Source organism: Lissotriton helveticus, chromosome 3_1 (assembly GCF_964261635.1).
Source record: "Lissotriton helveticus chromosome 3_1, aLisHel1.1, whole genome shotgun sequence".
Lineage (NCBI taxonomy): Eukaryota > Metazoa > Chordata > Amphibia > Caudata > Salamandridae > Lissotriton > Lissotriton helveticus.
The window spans coordinates 1,812,234,201-1,812,256,666 of NC_136061.1; the positions used below are offsets into that span (position 1 = coordinate 1,812,234,201).

At 43.2% G+C, this 22,466-nt stretch overlaps 1 protein-coding gene across 1 annotated transcript in view; it reads right to left on the reverse strand.

Annotated features, from left to right (window-relative positions):
* The window catches only part of LDLRAP1 (low density lipoprotein receptor adaptor protein 1), a 255,666-nt gene that overhangs the window by 47,802 nt on the left and 185,398 nt on the right, over nucleotides 1-22,466 (reverse strand). The gene's annotated exons all lie outside the window — the stretch shown is intronic.

Below are 22,466 nucleotides of genomic sequence, written 5' to 3' on the forward strand. Positions count from 1 at the left end.
TATGTGCGCAAGTCTATCTTAAACATGGGAGCGACTAGTCCCTTTTCACAAGTGCGAAACGACTGTCATTTACAAGTCATCCGCTCAGGGCCCCACACCCTCCACCACCGTCCCAGTACTAGGGGCACCGTGACCAGGAGGATACTCCATTACTGCCTGGCCACAGCGGGATGACACCCATTAACCCACATTACCAGGGCTATTCCCCACTCTACGACGACCAGAGGGCCCCCATCGACGTCACAGCCCGACGCCCCGGTGGTGTTCGCCAATCAGCCAGACTATGAACCCACCACATTACCAGGGTGGGCTGCCTATTCCCTGCTACAGCGACGACCAGAGAGGGTCCCACCATAGCCATGTCTAACCCTGTGACGACTATGTGATGTTTGTGAGGCGCAGAAGATGCCCACCACGGCATTGGTCCATGCCCACTCTAACCTAACGCTCGGCTTGAACCAGGATGATGATGAGAAGAACACTGCGTTGCACTTTATTTTGCGTAGTGTAGTACAGCAAGGGGCCTAGCTAGCAGTTAACACATTTGAAAACACCTCGACTTTCGTGACCCTCCATTTATAAACAGCCAGTCACCTTGGAAGGTGGAAGCCACACTCGACCAGTTAAGTGTCACAAACATCACATGCATCCGATTCAGACTTCTTAGTTTACTAGGTTCGTTGAACGTTCGTTAGCGCTGCGACCATCAAATGCCAACGTATCTATTGCTGCCCCACCATCTGAGTGCCACTGGATCGACAACAAGACCTGGTATAACGTTGGCCGAATAGAATATAGGCGTTCAAATCATAGGGCAGCTAAGACCAAAATAATGACACGTCATTGTAATTAAAATGTGTTTTTTTGTTATGAACTAGTGACCTGCAGGCCACCTTGAGACAGTGTCTGGTTACATTCGGGTAACATACAATGTACTATAAGTAATCGTATATCACTACCAGAAATACAGACAGACTAACGCTAAAATAAGTGACTTGCATACGAGACAGATCAACAGCAACACTATTGGAATGCCGCTAGTATGTCAAATGCTATATGTTGGTAAGGCTTGCGCTGCAGACACACTTCGAGCGGCACCTAGCTACATTCAGATTAATATAAGCAACGTTCATTAGCAAAACCGTGAAATAGGACAAATAATCTAAAAGTAGATTTGTGTGTTAAAACGCATAACAGCAGGGTAGCTTTTAAAAAGTCCTTGTCAACATTCACTACACAGAAGCACTTTAAACACGAATATAAGCCGCAATAGCTAACGCCGACAAAACCAAGAAACAGACTAACTCGTCATTAAATAAAGGCAGATCTTCAAATAAATTAAATTATAGGCGTTATACAGAAGAATGTCATGCCATAGCGGGCGCTTCTTTATCCATATTAAAGGCGTAGAGGCTCGGTATTTTGCACTCCGATAAGTATAGTAGTGCAAAAATACATGCAATTGGCTGACTGAAATAAGAACAGGAGAATTACACAAAAAATATGATATGGATAACGAATTCGGCGTCTGGCGGTGGATAATGAAGCTACATCGCTGCTCTTCGATTTGAAAAAGCCACTAAGCACTTCATTTACGTGAACATTTCCACAATAAGCTTGCCACCAATACAGTGCTTAGAATCTAGCTCTCTGGTCATGGTTGGATTAGGGCCTGCGTCGTGGCAGCATTTCTGTGCCCGTGACAGCTGCAATAGAGGCGCTCTGATGCCAGTACACAGCGCTGTTCAGCGTAGTTATTTATGTTTGTACTGAACTGCAGTCAGAGGCTTTACTGCCTTGTAAAGTGGAAACCCGTACGTGTTACACGCTGCACTACAGTGCCAAATGGAGCCCAGCTCACCCCTAAGCCAAGTACGACATCGGCCAGGGAAGGGTGGTCCGTGGTCACGAGCAACACAAATATTGGTGTCAACCACGCCGCAGGGGCAAGGCCGGGGCAGAACTGGGCATATTAGCTTGTCTTCACTTAAAAGTGATTCACTTATTATCAAAATTCAAAGCATTCCGGGCCCATGTGCAGTTGCAGCAATCAAGATGACCTACCCCCAGTCGGATTACAACACCAGACAAGGCCAGGGAGTGGGACGCGCCAGACGGCACCATATATAAATTCACTTTTAAGTGTACGAAGGGGGGGGGGGGGGGCAGCGCAATGCAATAATATACAGTGTGTCAGATTGGTCAACACAGACACTTACTACTCAACTGCTGCAGCACACAACGATGACTCACTGGTCACGACGAGTCACGAAGATCACACTTACTCTCTCTTAGTTGTTGTTGTGGTGGCACCACGCGCTGTGACGTCCCGACTGCCCAAAAGCGTAGGGAAATGGCCAATCACCGACGACATGGCTGGATATAGCCATATGTGACTGGCCATTACTGTGCGAGCAGGCAACACCAACGTGCGGCACCATCCTGCTGCAGCAGCCAATCCTGGTGCAGCGTGAACAGCGCCACTGCGCCAGGATTGGCTACGAGCAGGACACTATCTGCCCTAAATGAGACCGGGGACCCGGCGTATCTGAGTGCTAAGGGTTGGGGGGGGAGGGTGGTCTACAGTGTACGCATGCGCGGGCCAGTCAAAACATTTACTACTCCGGGATTTATCATGTGCAGTCAGCGCTGCCTGTCTGTGTGCGCTGCCTGCCTGTCACTCTGCCGCAGCCCGCCCCCCCACGGCCCACTTCCTTACGGATGCCCGATTCGGTCGGGCTTTTCCCGGGACAGGTAGCGCGTAGTGCGCTCGGCTCAGATTTAATTTTAAAAAGTCAATTTATTTTTAAAAAGTAATTATTCATTGGCAGTGCGGTCGTCCATGGCTAGTGGGGCAACGCCCCCAATGGACACACCGCCTGTGCTCCTTTTGTAATCTACCAAAATAAAGTGAACACATTTGAACAGAAAGAAACCACCGATCTACCAGTCTTCCCTGACAGACTGGACAACTCGGAGCTGTCGACAGGCATACTGGACAGAACGTACATGAAAGGAGCTTACGGCTTCCCTCCTGTTATTGTTATTTGGATAGCGCATGGCTGCCCGGAGGCATCCCAGCGCTGCATGGATATGAGGGGAGAAAAGAGGACGGCTCTATATGAACAGCCAGGTCTTCAGTTGTTTACGGAATTTCAGATGATTAGGTTCACTCTGTAGATGTAGTGGGAGGGCATTCCATAGTTTGGAGGCGTTGAGTGAGAAGAGCCTGCCACCGCTTCTGGCCTTCTTTGTCCTGGGAATCATCGCTAGATGGAGTTCACTTGAACAGAGTGCCCTATTTGCTCTGTACGGACGAATCATGGTCCTGTTGATTAGTGGCCCATGATCACTGATGGACTTGTGTGCTATGCAAAGGGCTTTGACGTTCATGCTCTGCTGTACTGGGAGCCAGTGGAGCGAGCGGAGGGCTGGTCTTGCTGGGCAACGGGTGGAAGTATCAGTCAGCAGCCTTGCAGCACAATTTGTATGACGTGTAGTTTTGAGATGACCTCTTTAGGGGCACCCAAGTAGAAGGCATTGCCATAGTCTAGTCTGGACAGAATGAGGGCCTGGGTGATGAATCTTTTAGCAAGAAGAGGTAAGAGAGGGAGGACTTTACGAAAAATTCTGAGAAGGCCATAACACAAGGCAGCCGTCTTTCTTGCCTGGGTTTTAAATGTGAGGTTGTGGTCTAGCCATATTCCTAGGCTTTTTATTTCTGTTTTGGGGGAGGGTAGTATTCCCATCGAAGATGGCCAGAGGGTATTTGGACAGGGGCTCGGCTGGTCACCCAGAATCAGAAGTTCTGTGTTCTCGCCGTTGAGTTTCAGGTGGGAGAGACTCATCCACTTTACTACTTCCTCCAGGCAGGGTAGAAGGCCCTTAGCTTGTTGGCAGGGGTGGCTCAGCGCTACGACCAGTTGAGTGTCGTCCGCATTGGTCACCACGTGTATTCCAAATGGAGATACCATTTCTGCCAGTGGAGCAATATAGGCGTTAAAAAGGGTGGGGCTCAGCGAGGAGCCCTGTGGGACTCAGCACCCTAATGGCATGGTTCGTGAAGTGTGGTTGCCTTGGAAGGAATATCTTTCCAGGTCTTCCAAGAAGGACTGCAGCCATGTTAGCGCTGTTCTGGACACTCCTGCCCTCCCTCCTAAGTTGGTGGGCCAGGACACGGTGGTTAACAGTGTCGAATGCCACGCTTAGGTCGAGGAGGATGATTGCGGCTGTACCTCCTGCGTCCAGAATTTTTCTGGTTTCCACCACCACTGATAGTATGGCGGTTTATGTCCCCTGGCTGGGACGGAAGCCTGTTTGAAGGGGTGGAGGGCACCATTAGTTTCGAGAAAGGCAGAGTGCGCCGTTGGCGTGTTTCTCTGCTATTTTGCTGATGCCCGGCAGGAGTGAAATGGGTCAGTAGTTGCCTAGATCCATAGGATCTAGGTTAGGATTTTTTAGCATGGTGCGGACCATTGCCCTTTTCCACTCGAAGGGTACCATACCAGAATCGAAAGAGGTATTAATTAGTTGAGTGGCCATGGGGCAATGGTAGACCCCCACGCCCCCTAATATCCTGTCATTATTCAGACCTGAGGGGGAGCCACTTTTTAATGACCGTAAGGAGGGGAAGGATTCCTGCGTTATAGGTGGGAAAGTCCTCAATTCCGGTTTGTCCGCTTATAAGCAGTCATATGTGTTTATACTTTGAATGTTCGGGTCTTCTTGGGACAAGCGTTTGAGGATGTTCTGGAATTAGTGGGGAAAGAAAAGTTAGCCAGTGCAGTGGTGACTAGGTGTCTGGGGGGCCCAAGGGATCAGGATTCTTCATTAATTTAGTAGCAACACGGAAAATTTCTCTGGGAGAATTACCTGCTGCTAAGATCTTTCCTTCATAGGAGGCCTGGGCCGCTTTAATTTCTGATTTATAGTGATGTATGGATGCCCTATAATCTCTTTTTTTTGTGGGGGAGAAGTCTCTCCTCCATCTTCTCTCTTCTTTTTTGCACTGTTGCCTTAGAGTGTGTAGTTTGGGGGTATACCATTGGGAGCAGATGGGGCCCGTTTTCTTCTGGGTTTAGACTTTCAGGAGCACCAGGTTGAGACCCCTCGATCTAGTTATGAAAAGTTTTATTGTTAATCCAAGGGTCCCTGGCAGAGCTAGGTTGTGATCTGTTCAGTTCTGATGTCCATCTCTCCACGGGTAGTTTGGACCAGGGTCGGATTAGTGAGCGCGGCGGAGGGGTGTGTGGCGTTTTATGGGGGTGTGTCCAGAGAAGAGGTAATAAGAAATGGTCTGGCCATGGAAGGGGGGTGGGCTTATTTCCTACCAGATTTTCTAGGTTGGAAAAGATGGGGTCCAGGAGATTGCCTTTCATGAGTGGGGAGTGAGACCTTTTGATGAAGTCGGTATGTTGCTAGGTCCTGGGCTAGTTCTGTAGCGAGTGCAGCTGTGGGGGTCATTAAAATGAAGGTTAAAAACCCCCAAGAGGGTAAAATTGGGCGCGCGACTAGCGAGGATCCCGGTATTTCTAACACCCTTTTCGCGAACTGCCCGTTGTCCAGGAGGGAGATAGATGAATACCAGAAAGTGTGAGGGAGGGGGTGAAATCGATCACAACGTGGGTGTTTTCACAGTCTGATAGCGAGCTGTCCATTAGGCGGCAGGTTAGGTGGTCCTTATGTATGATGTCAATTCCCCCACCCTTTCCTGTCCTGCTGTCCACTCTCTGGATTGAGTAGCCTGGTGGTAAGGTTTGGATTATGTCCGGATCAGAGCTATTAAGCCAAGTTTCTGTCAAAAATAAAACTTCAGGGGCCTAGTCATTTAAAAGGATGGATATTTCGCTTGTGTGTTTGGGTAGGGATCTGCAGTTGAGCAGGAAGAGTTTGTATGTTTCATTGCAGCAGGGAGGAGGGGATCTCAAACTGGCACTGGAGGATTCTATTTTGGGAGCTTTGGAACGAGATTGAATGCGTGCATTGTGGCTCCGGAGGCCTATTCAGGGATTTCAGCTGAGTACTGGTATACTTATACTGACAATGTGCCAGGGGGCAGGGGGTCTGGCCCCTGGTCCTGTTCGGGCGCAGACTGGCTTACCTTTGGCGCACCCACTGCGGGCGCTTGGAGTGGCATCTGTTTTGAGGGGAGTGGCGCATTAGAACGCCAACTCATGCTCCACCGGAAGTGCGTCGGGCCAAATCTCCCTCCACTCAAACGAGAAGCCTCGCGGTGGACCGAGGAGGGTTGCCCTTAGAGTGACAGAAGGTGAGGAAATCCAGTATTTTAAAAATGTGCAGTATTTTAAAAACTAGTAATCAGTTTTAAAAGCAGTGCAAATGACATAAAGAAATACAGTATTTGAAAATGTGCAGGATGATGAAACTCTTAATCAGTCACCCTATTTACAAGAGTATCCTGGAAAAAAATAAAAATAAAATAGGGAACAGCACACAAATAACTCCACTAGATTAGAAGGATGTTCAAAGGTGGTTTCTGCTTCTGCATTGGGCACAGCATGACTGAGTCCAGAGAAGGGGGAGGGTGGTAGGGGGGAGACATACCACAAAAATGGACGACTTTTCCAAGGCAATTACATTATGAGAATTATTATTATTTTTTTTACACACTACCTACAGGCTGGGACTAGTAGTTTTAGTAAGGACCATGGTTCCATAGGAACAGATTTTGACTTGCCTATATATTTTTGGTGCCGTTTGACGAATCTACACGAAATGTTCCCCAAAATGTGCCCTGGTGAATCTTGTGCATGGAAAATTTCGGGGTGATACATCAAGAGGGGGCTCAGAAAGAGGGGGAGCAACAATTGTGCATTTCTCATGTCTAAAGAGTCTATGGGAATTAACATGCCTGCAGCTCTAACTGCTGGATGGAAGTGGACCGCCAATTGTGCAGGTTACTTGATGTAAAACCATTCAGGAGTGTAGTGTAGTTCCTATATTCCCAATAGGCTCTGCGCATTGGAGTAACATATCCTATAGATTTGACGTAGGACTTCTGTCTACTAGGTCTCTATCAAATATAATAGACTTAATTGTGAGTGCCAGTTAGCTCAGAGGTCACTAGAAACTTTCTTGAATAAACAAGGGATTAGTTTCTGACAACCGCATAAACATGACAACTTTGTTTCCCCAAGAATAAAACCCATCTTCAGAGTCGTGGAAACAATAGATAGATATTTTACTCAATCGTGCATGCTTCGTTTCATCAGAGGTGCAGAGAAACAGACGGGCGTTTTCAATAAAAGGGTTTACTGAACAGTCTTCTTTCTCAAGCAAGTTAAGTGAACTGCTACAATCTTAATACTGGCTGCAAAGTATAATGCGTACAGTAAAAAGAGTATTATAAAAATACTGTAAAAGCATTGTATGGTTCCTAGTCCATAGATAAATACATACATAAATAACAAAGGCTAAAAGTATTCAACTGGTGCTTCTAAAATACGCCTACCCCAATGTACCTAACCTAAGTCTAGTACGAGGGAAGTAGTAAGGGTAGCATAGGTTTAGTTTTTCTTTGCCAAGAACCTAACCATGATTTCTCTTAGGGTCTAATCAGCTCCGTACCTTGGTTTTAGAATGAAGGAGGTCTGGTATCTCTGTCTCGGACTCTATTTCCCAACACCCCGCGAGGGGAGCTTGGAAACACTGGAGCTGGATTCTCACGGACAGCTTCTGTCAGTGCGTCAGCTGGGGGGTCTGCTTCCTTCGGCACTTGCTGAAGTGAGCCGCGTCGGGCAAGTAGATAGTCGAGCTGATCCGAACCACCGTGTGTTTGCTAGGGCAAGTGTAGGCATATTTATACCTTGAAGGTGCCTAGTTGGACGTAAAGTCGGACATTATAACGTCAAAGAACCCAAAGGGAATGGTAGTTCTTTGAAATCTCCATGATTTCTAGGACAAATAAATATTCAAGTACAGGCTGTCCCCGACTGCTGAAGCAGAGTTTTCCAAGAAATTGTTGTGGCTTTTTGGAACTAGTGGAAGTAGCCATGCCTGTATTTGGACTGGATGGGTTAGGTTTAAATATGGGTATGATGTCTATGCCTATATAATGGCAATGTGAATTATAGCTATATAAGGGCATTAATCGGGAAATTAAACTTGGATTCTAAAATGCTACACAACACCCACTCCACTTTATGTTTGATATTACTAAATTCTAAGCATTTTTAAACATATCTAAATCATGTGTAAAAATCCCTCCCAAAATACATAAAATGCATTCGAAATTGCTGTACACTAAAGATAAGCATTTGTGCTGTACGCATTTTAAAAAGCAATATTTTCATTCAAAGCATGTAGTGTGACATTGAAAATGCTTATCAGAATGAGTCATGAAGTTACATTTATGAAATGCTCTTTAATACAGAAGAAAAGTCGAGACCATTCCATGTCAGAATATGTTTAGGTTGTGGACAAGGTCAAATATTGTCATTTGGAAGTTTTTAAAAGAAGAAAAGTCGAGACCATTCCATGTCAGAATATGTTTAGGTTGTGGACAAGGTCAAATATTGTCATTTGGAAGTTTTTAAAAGAATTCTTGTTCTCTAAGAATAGTTCTACTTTAAGCAGATTACTTTGTGCCCAAAAAAAATAAATATATATATATATATATATATATATATATATATATATATATATTTAGGAAAACAGTCAAATCGCAGAAAGATAGAGTTCTTAAAGTTGGAAGTTTTGTTTAGAAAAGTGATTGTCTAATACAAAGTCCCATAGAACGCTGTGTGCTAACTTCAAAAGTCCCTCGTTGTTTGGAGAAAACATTAAATCTTCTAAGCTGGAAAAGAAATAGTCTACCACAGTAGGTTAAAGTTGGACCACTTCATAAAGTAAACCAATAGCACAAAAATGTGAAGCATCTCCGTCAGCGTTCGCCGCATTAGCAATGTTTGTCGGAGTTGGTACCTGTGTGCCTGTTGATCCACATCTCACCGTCAGCAGATTGCATCCGAGATCTCAATGAATGCAGCCATCTGGATTGGTAGCCGCTGGGGACAACACAATACATGGGCAGTTACTGAACCAAGCAAGGTATCAACATCCATTGGCAGTGCTGATGGAAGTGTTAGACAGATGTCCAACACGCATTCTTCTCCACAAAGCAGGCATCGTAGAACAGGTAAGATGCAATCTTGCCAGATTGGTCGGAATGATAGGAACCACGTGGTATTCAGGTCTCTTGGACAAGCCAGGCCCAGAATCTATATCATGCGCTAACACTTCAAAGCCAGGAGAGTGTGCTCAATGGTAACCTGGGTGTCGTTGCTGACCGGACTTGCCATATCGGAGCAGAAGGAACAAGAATAGTATTCCTGCTACGAGTCCCAAAATGGGAGGCAGGCCGCCGAACAGAGTTCATGAAGTTTGGAAAAATGCAGAGGACTGCTTCAAAGGGTGCTAACAGTCCCAAAAAAACGGTCTTAAATACATGTACAATACCACGGTTATCAGACATGTTTAAGATACGACCTAACATTTCTACGAAATGTATTGGACAGTTTGTGGATAAAAGGGCATGCATCTCTGCAGAGGACCTTGCAACTTGTAGTTCATAAGTCTTTGGACGAGGTCAGTGGCACAGTTTTTTGTAAAATAATGTCTTTCATTCTGCTTAAACTATCAATTTGAATAGAAGAGCTGTTCAGTGAAGGCCATAACGGCGACTCCCCGTCTGTCTTAGCTTTAGGAAACAATACTTACATACAACAAGTGGCCCTGGCTGACAGTTACGGGATAGGCTATTCCTGGCATCATTCCACAACAGCTGTGATCATTCAACATTATATAGCTCCCGTTAGAAACCTGTCTAAAAATTTGATCTATCACTGCTGCTGGAGAACCCTGCAGGTGGCAGGATAAGTTGTTCGAAGAACCTTCACAGGTTCCATGTAAATTAATACCCTGGCATAAAAGTGTACCGCTTAGTGCACTCTTACATTGTGTACCACTAAGAAATACTTCTTTTCCCCCACTCCGTTTGTGTGTGTATGGTAATTCCCAGGTTGACTATGTATTCCTTACCAAACCTTTCATACACGGCCACTGTTATAGGTTTTAAACAGTATTGAAAATTGGGACAGGCAGAGTGATTATCCCGTGTATTATCCATTCTGTTGCAGGTTTTTCTGAAAGAGTTAATGGTAATCTTTCCAGTTTTTCAATGCTCAGCACCGTATAGTCTGCTCCTCTTTGTGCCAAAGTGATTTGTTTATCTGTAAGGTTAAATACAGAAAACAATGACGTGGCGTTGATTAGACGCCATGGCACATATCCAGAACGAAGATTTTGCAACGTCCAGCCTAAAAGCATTATAGAACGTAATTGAGACTGTCCATGTTGTAGCATGAGCAAGTCCTGTTCCATTAGGTCAATGGCAGAGGATACTATGCTGTCCAAAGAATACATTCTGGATGACAGGGTTGTTAACCCATTGTCAACTACAGAGTGCTTTCTCTAAATTAATATGATCAATTTCTCGTATTCTTTCTGCAGTCTCTGCCTGTGTCGCTTTCCAAGCTTAATTATAAATGGCATATATACCTGCATATATGAAACTTTTATGACGTCGTTTCGCAGGACCTAGTAAGAAGTCCCTTAAATCAACGCCATCTTTAAGTAAAGATAAGTGTTAGTTAACCACTGTAAGTGTAGATTTTTGTAGCCACTCCAGGCACAGTTTTCCTACACTGTATGTTGTTACGATCCCTGGATGTGGTCTCTGGACAGATCTTGGATCTGGCCTAGTTCATGTAAACCCTTGTGTCTTGTTCAGGAATCTATCTTGACAGTTATTAGTGTATGTGGGCCAGATCAACCATTTTTTCCAATCAGGATCAGATCTGTTTTTAAGTAAAATAGTTTTTACGTCGACCCTTCCTTCTGAAGTGTTTTGACAATTGGGTGTAGGTATGGACGGTTTGTTCAAATCTTTTATCTTGGCCAGGCCAAGGCAGGATGTCTGTTGAACAGTAATTTAAAAACATTATTTGTTCAGGGATAATGCAGGATCAAAATAAAGCTATTCCCTGCACTGGCTAGTCTATTGAGCCCCAGACAGTTTTTGTTTCTATGTTGTCACTCCAAAAGTCAAAACCTAACGAGGACAGCTGGGTATAAAAGGCTGCTGAATAAATTTGCTTTGTATTGGTCAACATACTTTTCATTCCTGTCTTAATATTTTTAAAGTAAAACGTTTCCAGATTTGTGGTATTAAAACCTGAGAAGTATGGAAATTTATCATTAAATTTTTTTGAGCTACCCTTTGGTGGCGTTGGACAATGTTCCCATTGATTGAAAGTATAAACATTTCTAGGGTTTGCAGATTTGTGCAAATAATTATGACCATAGTGATTATAACAATACATTTGTGCATAATCTGATGAACCTTCTAAGTATTCATGTTTTGAGAATTTTGCAGACATCTCTAACTCCGACATATTAACAGTCTCTAAGTCCCAATCATCAGAAAACTGGGTGAAACAAAGTCACTCAAGGTAACCTTAAATTGATGTGGAATCTTCAACAGCTCTGCAGGACCATAGAGATCATAATCAGTTCTATCCCATGCTATACCACCAGGTATAGGAACGGCTGTGATGTTCACGGATATCAAGTCTCTGTTCATGAGGAGATGATTTGTGTGGCTTTAGGAGCAAGTTTATGTTCTTACTTGCTGTGTCCATTTTACTATATCTTCTATTTATCAGCATTCCCAAAGTTAATACCATGATTAGCCAAATTAGGAGGAAAAGTAGGTGGAAAAGTACGCCAAGCACAATCCAAAGTTCAACCCATGGTGAAACCAGATACGTTTTTTCAAGTTGCTGAAAGAGTTCTGTTACTTGATATTTAAAAGTTTTATTTGCTGGCCTAGTTTCAGGCTCACTGGGATCCTCAGAAAACGTATCAAAGTTGATGAAATAGCCAGAGGCAGTTCTGACAATTGTTGGAATTGCATCAGGATTTTTTAAAATCACTGGGGCTACCGGATCCTTTGTCATTAGTGTAGTCAGATGCTACATCATTGTAGACAGGAGTTTCTTATTTGGGTCTCAAGAGGCACAAGTTCCATTGCTTTATTGCTTAGTACTTTGTTTTGTGCTGCAGAGTCTTCAAATGTTATAAGTCTCTCAGTCTGAACCTCTTGGATAGTAGCAAGATTTGGTCTTCTGCTACATCTTTGTAGTCCAGTGGGCCTACTACTTCTTATCGGCCACATGTGGTTTGACCAGGTCGATGGATACAAACCGGTTCACTTTTCTTCCAGCATGGGGCGGCAGTAACACGGTTCTTGATCCATGGATTGCTAGCACAGGTACTGGTTTTCTGTAAGAAGCCCCAAATTCCTTCTTATGCGTGATCTTTTCTCCGACTAGATCCCTAATCTTTGGAATCCCGACAGGCATTGCTGGGACTGGTGGTTCTCCTTCAGTGGTAGTTGGGTTCTGTATTGTGTTGCTTTGACTTCTTTTCTCGTTTAAGTCCTGCAAAACAGCCAAACAGTCTTAGATATCAAAGGGTTTTTGTTCCACCACTGAAGTCTGACAATAGAGATCCTGGACAAGCATTCTAGTACCAAAGAGGATTTCATATGGAGTGATTCCACCCAGAGAATTTCTCGGCAGATTTAAACTACGTTGGACACTTATTAGATGTTTGACCCACCCGAGCCTAATACCCTAGCTGTTCAAGATTGCTTTATGTCCAAGTTTTTCTTTCCACTACAAAATTTCCCTCAGGATGGAATGGACTAATACTGAAATGCAACGCCCAGATGGGCCATGGCCACTTTGTAAGCTTTGGAGCTAAACGCAGGACCCTGGTCAGCATGTAGCGTGCCGACTGCACATGTGCCGATAAAGACGCGCAAATCTTTTATAACAGTTCGGGCGTCAGCCGAGCGCGGAGGCCACATCCAAATGAATCTGTCCTAATAGTTGTGGGACCACATTCGTCCATAGTAACGTCTGCATGTAGAAAGCCTAATGCGGTCTAACAATGGTGTCTGTAAATGTGTTGTTGCTAACGTATCTGTTTGCACTGAATGCTAAATATTTGTGTGTTTTTGATTCCAATTAGTGGTTTTAAAATCAGGTTTGATTAATTCGTAGAGAAGTTTAACACTTTCTGTGTAGTTTAGAATGTATGTTCTTCCAAAATTCAGGAAACCTAAAATTGAATACGTTTTTCAGCGTTTGAGGTTGGAGCAACGCACACTTCTCTAAAAAGTTGGCTTCCAGGCTTTTGCCTTCACTTGAGAACTCTTATCCCAAGAATAGCACGTTGGTGGGCAAATCTTGATTTCTTAAAGTTACATTTCTACCCTTCAGAGGGCCTCCAAGTATAATGGTATTCACTCTGTTCAAGTGCCTGTCCAAGTCCTCGTCTGTTAGATAGGTGTCATCGACATAAGATAATGCCTCATATGTTTGTAGTAACTCTGGTACTCTGGCTGAAAATAACCCCGGACTATTCTTGAATCCCTGGGGGAGACGACAGAAGTGACGCTGTTTTCCATGATTGAGAAAGCAGTCAAGTTCCTGCTTTCAGGTGCAATGTTTTGATAGAAGAAACAGTTCGAAATATCTTATGTAGTTTTATATTTTTTGCGCACTATGTTATTCATCAGTGCTGCACTGTGTGCATTTTGTACTGCAAAAGTTTTGCAACAAGAGTTTAAATGTCTGTAGTCCAAAACGAGACGATATGTATGGTCTGGTTTGGAGACAGGAAACAAAGGATTGTTCATGGACGAGGTGCATGTTTCAATCACCCCTTGTTATTCAAGTTGATCTAAGATCTCCTTGACCTGTTTTTTAGCTTCTTGCTTAACTGGATACTGCCTCTGTGCAGTAGGTTGAGTTTTTAACTGGATTTTATGGTGAGGGGAATCCTCATCCCATCCTACATGATTTTTATATAGTGCTGGAGCCTGGGCTACAGCCCATTTTCTGGCATAGGTGTATTTTAAGTTAATTGGAATATGGTTGGAGAAGGCTGTCATAATGAGGTCTTCGCCGTGTGGGATCTCCCTGACAAATTTTGGTGGCCAGTCTTTTTAAGGTAGTAGAATGTCATAACCCTTAGAGAGCTTTTCCTAAAAGAGTGCTATTACTTTCCTAGTTATGTCCCCCTCCATCCGGAGCGTTACTTCATATAACGTATGGGGTACACTAACCCTGGTGTTTGCAGTTTCACCTTGAACGTACTCATTCAAGTCCACTGTCTCCAGATGATCCTTCAAGATCTTGTGAGCTATGGTGACATTTGCTGCACTGTCCAGCATTGTCTGGGCCCACTACCCGTTCTTGAGTTGAGTCCTCAAGATCCTCGGCATGTCTGATTTTTAGACCTGCTACATTCTTTTTGGTGAATTGGGTTTTCATATTTATTGGAATGTGTTGATCATCTTTGGACTTCACGTGTTCTTCCTTGTGTTCTGACCGTCCTCTTCTTTCCGATTTCTGTGAGGAAGTCGGAAAGGTACGAGAGGAACGTGTATCAGTATCTTGATATCTATCAGGTTTTCTCAAATTATCCCTGAGGTTATACCTCTTTTCAGAGGACTCTTTTGAGGAGACCTTCCTCTGGACTGAGAGCGCTTCTCCCTTTTTTAAATTTTTATTTTTTCCCATCAACATCAGAATTACATATTCATAATACATTGCCAGAGAAACAGAAACACACAAAAAGAAAAAAAAAAAAAATATATATATATATACATATATAATCTTACAATTCAAAAAGCATTATCGCCAAATTTAAAACAAATAAAGCATTTTTTCCAAATACGCAAAGAGTTTTAGACTGGGAAGAGTAAGTAAAAAAAAAAAAAAGAAAAAAATGGGAAAAATTCATCTCAGACAATAGAAAACCATCATTAAAAAATATCACATATTCTTAATTGCGTCTGCCTTTCCCCCTATTTCATCTTAAATCTCTCCCAGCCTCCTTTTCCATTCAATTATTGGGGCCCATATCCTCCGTCCAGCCTCTTTTTTCCCCTCCCTCTTTTTTCATATAGGGCCATTTCTAATATGTATATGGCCAGTACACGAGAGATCCATTGCTGTAATGTTGGGGGGTTAGGGTCCTTCCAGAGTGTAGCTATGCATAGTCTGCTAAGAGTCATAGCTAAATACAGAAACTCATGGTGAAGAACATCTACACCCACCCTCACTACACCCAAAATCATAACTTCATCTGTCAAAGTTAGATGTATCACCAGAGAATCGGAAAAAAATTGTTCCAAAGATTTTTTATATATGTCCAGAGAGGGGCATGATGCAAACATATGAATTGTATCTGCTTGCGTGGATTGGCATCTCGGACAGATGCCCCCGTTATTCCCCCCCACTGCGCTATTTTATGAGGAGTGTAATAAAGTTCAAACATAGTCTTATATTGCTGAGAGATTGTAGATTAGCCACTCTTAAGACCGAATTTGACAGTTTTAATGACTGCTCTGCCTCATTTCCTGTTAGAATGTATGAGAAGTGGAGAGTCAAACTAGGTCTATCACAATCATCCTTTTTATATTTACAAATTTCTTCGTATAATTGCGAGATGGAGGATCCCCCTTCATCCCTTACACATTCCATTAGTTCGATTCTTTGAAAATTCATATCCCCTCCCTGTTTCTTTACCAAAACTGACCTCACTTGTAAGTACTTAAAGTCTCTGCGCCCTAGATTATATAAGCGTTGTGCCTGCTCAAAAGAGATCAGACCGGTTGCCCCTGTAAGGTCCCCGATAGTTTTAACCCCTAATGCATCCCATCCCCTCATAACTGGGTCGTGAAATACCCCCGGCAGTGATGGGTTCCCATACAGAGGGGTATAATAATTCATTCTCCCTAGTTTTAATTTTCTCCTTATCCCAGACCAGACTGATCTTGCGGCCACCAAGGTCTTAAGCCTTACTTTTTTGTGATAGCTCCTCTCCTCATGTGAGTAACCATTGATTAGAGTTTTTCACTACGAGTTCATATACGTCTGGGACCCCATCTCTACCTCTCCATCTGTCTATAACACTCCCCCCCAGCATACCTCTGGTGTATTGCAGGACTGTTGCCCAATAATATGCCTTAAAGTCTGGTAGCGCCAGCCCACCTCTCTCTCTTGGGAGAGACAGAAATTTTTGGGAGCGGCGTGTTTTGCCCTTGGCCCAAATAAATCTGTTTGTTACCTTTTCTAGCTCCCTGAACCAGCTATTGGTAAAAATTAGCGGTATGGTCCTAAATAAATAAAGCACTTTTGGCATAAACACCATTTTGATAACATTGCAGCGATCAATTGTTGTTAGGTGCAGGTTATTCAATTTGTCAAAATAAATTTTGGCCTTATCTATAATGGGGCTTAAGTTCTTCGATACCACTTTCGAAAGGTCTGAGGTTATGCGAACCCCCAGATATACTGCTGTCTCTACCACTCTTGGATCGACCAAAGATACTTTCTGATTACTACTTGGGTCTTATTTACATTTAATTTGTACCCAGACAGTCTTCCAAATGCAGCCGCTTCCTGTTCTATTTCTGTTAGGGCTGACCTTGGTTCGCTTGATGTTATGGCCAAGTCATCCGCATATCCTAGTATTTTAGTTTCATGCCTGTTCAATGCTATGGGCAAAATGTTTCTGTTCTGCTCTATCCTCCTAATGAATGTGTCTATGTATAGAGCGAAGAGTAGCGGGGAGCAGGGACACCCTTGCCTAGTTCCTCGTCCAATATCTATTATACCACTCAGCTCCCCCATGGTTCTAACCCTTATTCTTGGATTGTGGTATAAGGCTTTCAGAGCTCCCACATAGCCCTCCCCCAGATTCAGCTTCTCCAACGCGGCCCAGAGAAATCCCCACGAGACCCTATCAAATGCCTTCTCAGCATCTAAAAGGATCAGCGCCATAGGGTCTCGTGAGGATGCCGTGCCATCAAATAACGTAAACACTCTTCTAACATGTTCCGCTGTTCCTCTCCAAGGGATAAACCCGTGCTGCCATGGAGAGACAATCTTGCCAATTACTGCTCCTAGCCTATTTGCCAACATCTTTGAGTAGATTCACATCGCTGTTCATTAGACTTATCGGCCTATAAGACCCAGGATTGGTTGCGGGCTTGTCTTTTTTCAGAAAGACTATCATAGTTGCCTCTCCCCATGACTCCGGAGGTATCGCACCCTCTTGTATATTTACAGCCAAAGAGAGCGCTTCTCATTAGAAGTTTAAGTATTTTCCCACTTCTTTTTAGGAGTAGTGAGAGTGTTTTTAGTAAAGACCTTTTCAGGACTCTGTTAGTTGGGGCTTTACTGGTTTCCCACCCAAACTAGCTCTTTGTAGGATTTTTCAATTATTCTGGCCAGTTCATATGGTTGCTCAGTTATATCAATTTCCCTTCTTTTTTGGCGGATCGCCACGGATGCTGCCTCACCTTTAATATTAGCTAATATTATATATGAGACCTGTTTGAAATCTTTCAGTAATTTCATACCCAGATTTAAAGCAGGCTCTGCCCCGTATTCATTTTGAATCGGTTTCAGGACGTCTGTCATCACCGCCATAGACGGAACACCATGTGTTTTTGTGTAGATTGCAGCAAAGACTGTACCCCAAGTGTCGCAGTCCTCCAGGTGTGGTGCGATCCCAATTAGTAAACAGATTGTTAAAATACTGTGTTTTCATGAGGTGTACTGTCAGGAAATACTGCCTCGATTTGAGTAATTTGAGCTATCATGAATGGAATTTGTTCCCTTTTTGTGGATAATTTATCAATGACTTATTGTATAGGCTGTGGTGTGATTTTATTTGTGTTCCCCTTGTGAGGGGTTTGTTGTGGAATCCTTATAGAAGGCTGGACTGTTCGAGTCCGCATGACATATTGAACCAATTGTCTATGTATTTTTATTAGTTGTTTTAGTTGATCGTATAGTTCCGCACCTGACATTTCTTCAATGTCAGGGTGTGGTGTATAGCTGGCTAGTACCGGCCACGTTGCTCCTGGTCTACCTAGTGGACTGAGCCTGGTAATGTGCTTTTGATGTTATAGTTCGCCTTTAAACCAGAGCTGATGTTCTTGGTAAGTTCGTGGAATTTCAATGTCCTCGAAAGGAATGTATTCCGTTGGATTATCCTCTACTTTGTAGAAGTGAAACACATGCCATACTGCATTTGCTTCAGGGAAGACTATCCATGAATAGAATAACTGTCTGCCGATATTCGTGTGCCTCCATGACAAAAATTACCCTGCCACCTCTTGATGATAGGCCATTTGTTATAATCTTTATAGTGATGGTTTTCCTTAAGTTTTCCGGCATGATTATAGCATCCGGGTTATTTTCTTGGAAACCTGTAACGTCTAAACCCGGTTGGGTTGTAGACGCTGCAGTTCCACTGGCCCCAGGATTATCGTCGGCAATTTTGTTGACTGAAAGTTTTGCCCACTCCAGACGTCTATTGGAGTATTTTACGGGAAAAAAGGTCTCTGTGAAAAGCACGACTGATTTACTCTAGTATCTAGCGTTCAATTCGTGCCTTACCAAACGTTGAGCACCATGTAGGTTAGTTCCTATATTCCCAGTAGGCTCTGCACATTGGAATAACATCCTATAGATTTGATGTAGGACTTATGTCTACTAGGTCTCCATCGAATATATTAGACTTAATTGTGCCAGCTAGCTCAGAGGTCACTAGAAACTCTCGAATAAACAAGAAGGGATTAGTTTCTGACAACCGCATAAACATGGCAACTTTGTTTCCCCAAGAATAAAACTGATCTTCAGAGTCGTGGAAACAATAGATAGATATTTCACACAATCGTGCATGCTTAGTTTCAGAGGTGCAGAGAAATAAAGTGAGGGCGTCTTCAATAAAAGGGTTTATTGAACAGTTTCTCAAGCAAGTAAAGTGAACTGCTACAATTGTAATACTGGTTGCAAAGTATAATGGGTACAGTAAGAAGAGTATTATAAAATACTGTAAAAGCATTGTATGGTTCCTAGACCATAGATAAATACATACATAAATAACAAAGGCTAAAAGTACTCAACTGGTGCTTCTAAAATATGCCTTCCCCAATGTACCCAAGTCTAGTACGAGGGAAGAAGTAAGTGAGGTGTAGCATAGGTTTAGTTTTTCTTTGCCAAGAATCTAACCACGGTTTGTAAGGGTCTAATCAGCTCCGTACCTTAATTTTAGAATGAAGGAGGTCTGGTATCTCTGGCTCGGACTCTATTTCCTAACACCCCACCAGGGGAGCTTGCAAACACTGGAGCTGTATTCTCAGCGAGAGAAAGGACAGCTTCTCTGTCAGTGTGTCAGCTGGAGGTTCGGCTTCCTATGGCACTTGCTGTAGCGAGCTGCGTTGGGCAAGTAGATAGTTGAGCTGCTCCGAACCACCATGTGTTGATTAGGGCAAGGGTAGGCATATTTATACCTTTGAAGTGCCTAGTTTGACGTAAAGTCGGACATTATAACGTCAAAGAACCCCAAGGGAATGGTAGTTCTTTGAAAACTCCATGATTTCTAGGACAAATCAATATTCAAGTAAGGGGCTGTCTCCGACTGCTGAAGCAGAGTTTTCCAAGAAATTGTTGTGGCTTTTTGGAACTAGTGGAAGTAGCCATGCCTGTATTTGGACTGGATGGGTTAGGTCTAAATATGGGTATGATTTGTATGCCTATATAAGGGCAATGTGAATTATAGCTATACAAGGGCATGAATCGCTTGGATTCTAAAATGTTACACAACAGGAGTTTGTAAGATAATAAAGGAAATCCAAAATTTGTATATCAGAGATTGTGAAGTCTTCGCTAATGACACGCTCGTGCACAGAACTGCAGAGCTTTGATAAGCTGCCAACACTTCAACCAGGAAGTGTTGGTAGCCATCTTGGGACTCTGCTTCAATAGAGTTAAAAGAAAAAAAAAATGGACAGGGTAGCAATACCCTGACCCTCAAGCCTTGGTCTTAAGGAAAAAAAAAAAAAAAATAATAATATTTTCAGCAAAGTTTGCATCAAAAATGAAATGGGGAAAAAAAAGTGTTCAGTCTTCCGAGGCTCCCCCCTGCGGTCCCCATTGTGCACACTGGGTGTGCTAGCTAGGACCAGGGCACCCAGCACATGGTTGGGCCCTGCGGGATGGGGTCTCCGGGGCTGAAATCAGCCTGTGATGGTGGTCCGCACAACTATTCAAATCTGATCTGGCCTCTCACGCATCCACTCAGATCCACTATGACTAGAACTCCTGAGTACATTCCTTCCACTACTTGAAATACAGCAGGATGCCCAGATCCAAAATTATTCTGAAAAGTCAACTTTATAGTCCAATGGCGACGAGTGAGTTACTGGCTCAATATACTGCACATCTAATTTATGACACAATAACTTTGTTTAATTCTTAAAGTTCCAGAAATCTTGGAAGTATTGAAGCATGCCATCACTTTAATTGACCTTCATTCCTAAGATCCCGAACAAATGAATGACAACTTCTTGCTCAATCTGTTTGGTTCATCACATGCCAAACTCAACTTTTGTTGGAGCGTTAGGAGCTTGTGCAAATGTAAAAAAAAAAAAAAAAAAAAAGCCCTCCAAGAACACCACTGAAACAAAGATTGTTGCACCTCCCACAACCATCTACATGGTCCCCATGGGGCTTTAATCTGGACATGCGAATGAAAGCATAGAGAGCATTGTATTGGTTTATAGCCATTTTCACATCCTTCACAACTCCTAAAGGGCTTAGTAGTCTTTCATGAGCCTCACCTGAATGAACAATCTTAAAGGATTCTGCCAGAAAAATCAGTTAAACAGCATGAGTTGTTGAAATATGACCAACTCCCAAGGTCACACGTTCCTCTGCTTTCAGTGGTGATCTGGGAACAGATGCGTCTTGCATCCCTTTGGGTCTGTCCCAGCTATAGGTCAGAGTTAATTTTGTTATCAGTCATGTTCTGAGTAATGCAGCTTTGAATGGTATGACTGGATAGCTTTGTCCGCCATAGAGGCTGCTTGCAATGCTCACACCTAGTGGCCCAAAACTAGGATACCTTCACCAAATTGTTGATTGACCAACAGCATCACTATGCACAATTATGACAATGGGCTTAGCTTCTCTGGCAAAATTTAGCTTTCAGAAGGCCAGATCATTTACAATTAAATTGTTGGGAGAACAGAAACCAGACTGCCAGCCTAGTGCAGACATTCATGTAGTGAGGTCTCCCAGTCAAAGAATGCAGTAGATCTTTCACTCGAAAGGAGACAAAAATTCTTTGTAAATTTGAAAGGTGTATATGGCCAGCTTCTACAAGTAGGATACGTCTAGCAGCAAAGTGAACAATGGACGAATGGAAGGAATGATGCACAAGTTATCTTTCTTGTAAGAACAAATTGAAACCAAACCCACTGTATATCAGGACACCAACCCCTCCTCCCACAACTTCACTTCAGGATCCCACAGAGCACGTACTTTGCCCAGTTTTAGTTTTCATGCAAGGCTGAGCAACAAACTTCCCCAACACATGCTGCTTACCATCAGATATCTTACTGTGCAAATTACGGAGCAGGGGTAGGCAGGCGTTGAAGGTGATCTGGATGAACCGACAACAGCTTTGCAAGTACAACTTTCAGAACCCTCAGTTCACATACGGTCTGCCACTGGGCTTTTCCAATGGATTGCATCCAGGGTGTCCCACAACACTATACAAAGCGCTTGGTTGGTTTTCATGGAGGGAAGTCTGGTGTTTTTCAAAATGATAGTTTTGTCATCTTGCCCATATAACCAAACTGGTCCATACTAAAATGTAGACGTTTAACTGAACGGCAGATAACTCTACATCCCCTTTGCATGGAATATGGAACCCAAATGCCCCGAATGCATTTTAAAATAATTTCTTATGAAGCTACATAGTCTTTTCACCATTTGGAACGTCACCAAATCCAATTCTCGGTAGTAAGAAATGGCTAGTCACTTAACACCTAGCCCCAAGGCAAATTAATGTATTTAAATATTAATGCATTAAGGCATGGCATCCTTCATCACTACACAAATTCAGAACACCTACAGAGGTAACACTCATCTAGGTAGCTTTTCAGGAAGAGAATGACTTGCTTAGTCAGATGCATTAGCAACTCCCGCCCCTATTAAAAAAAAAAAAGAAAAAACACAAAAAAAGACACAAAAAACGTCATAACATGAGACTGGTTATTTAAAAAAACACATTAAAAAACACACCAATCATTTAATTGGAGCTAGTAAAGCAAGGAAAACTTGCTTCAGGACATACCACGCGTGAACTTTGAGGTGCGTTTTCTTCAGTTTTGGGCTAGTTCTTAAAATCGGCAGGTAATGGTAGACCAAAAGGACCTGTACTTCACACCAGTACCTCTCAGCAGGGTGCAATACCATCAATGGGAGAGAACCATAATTCACCGTAGTGAA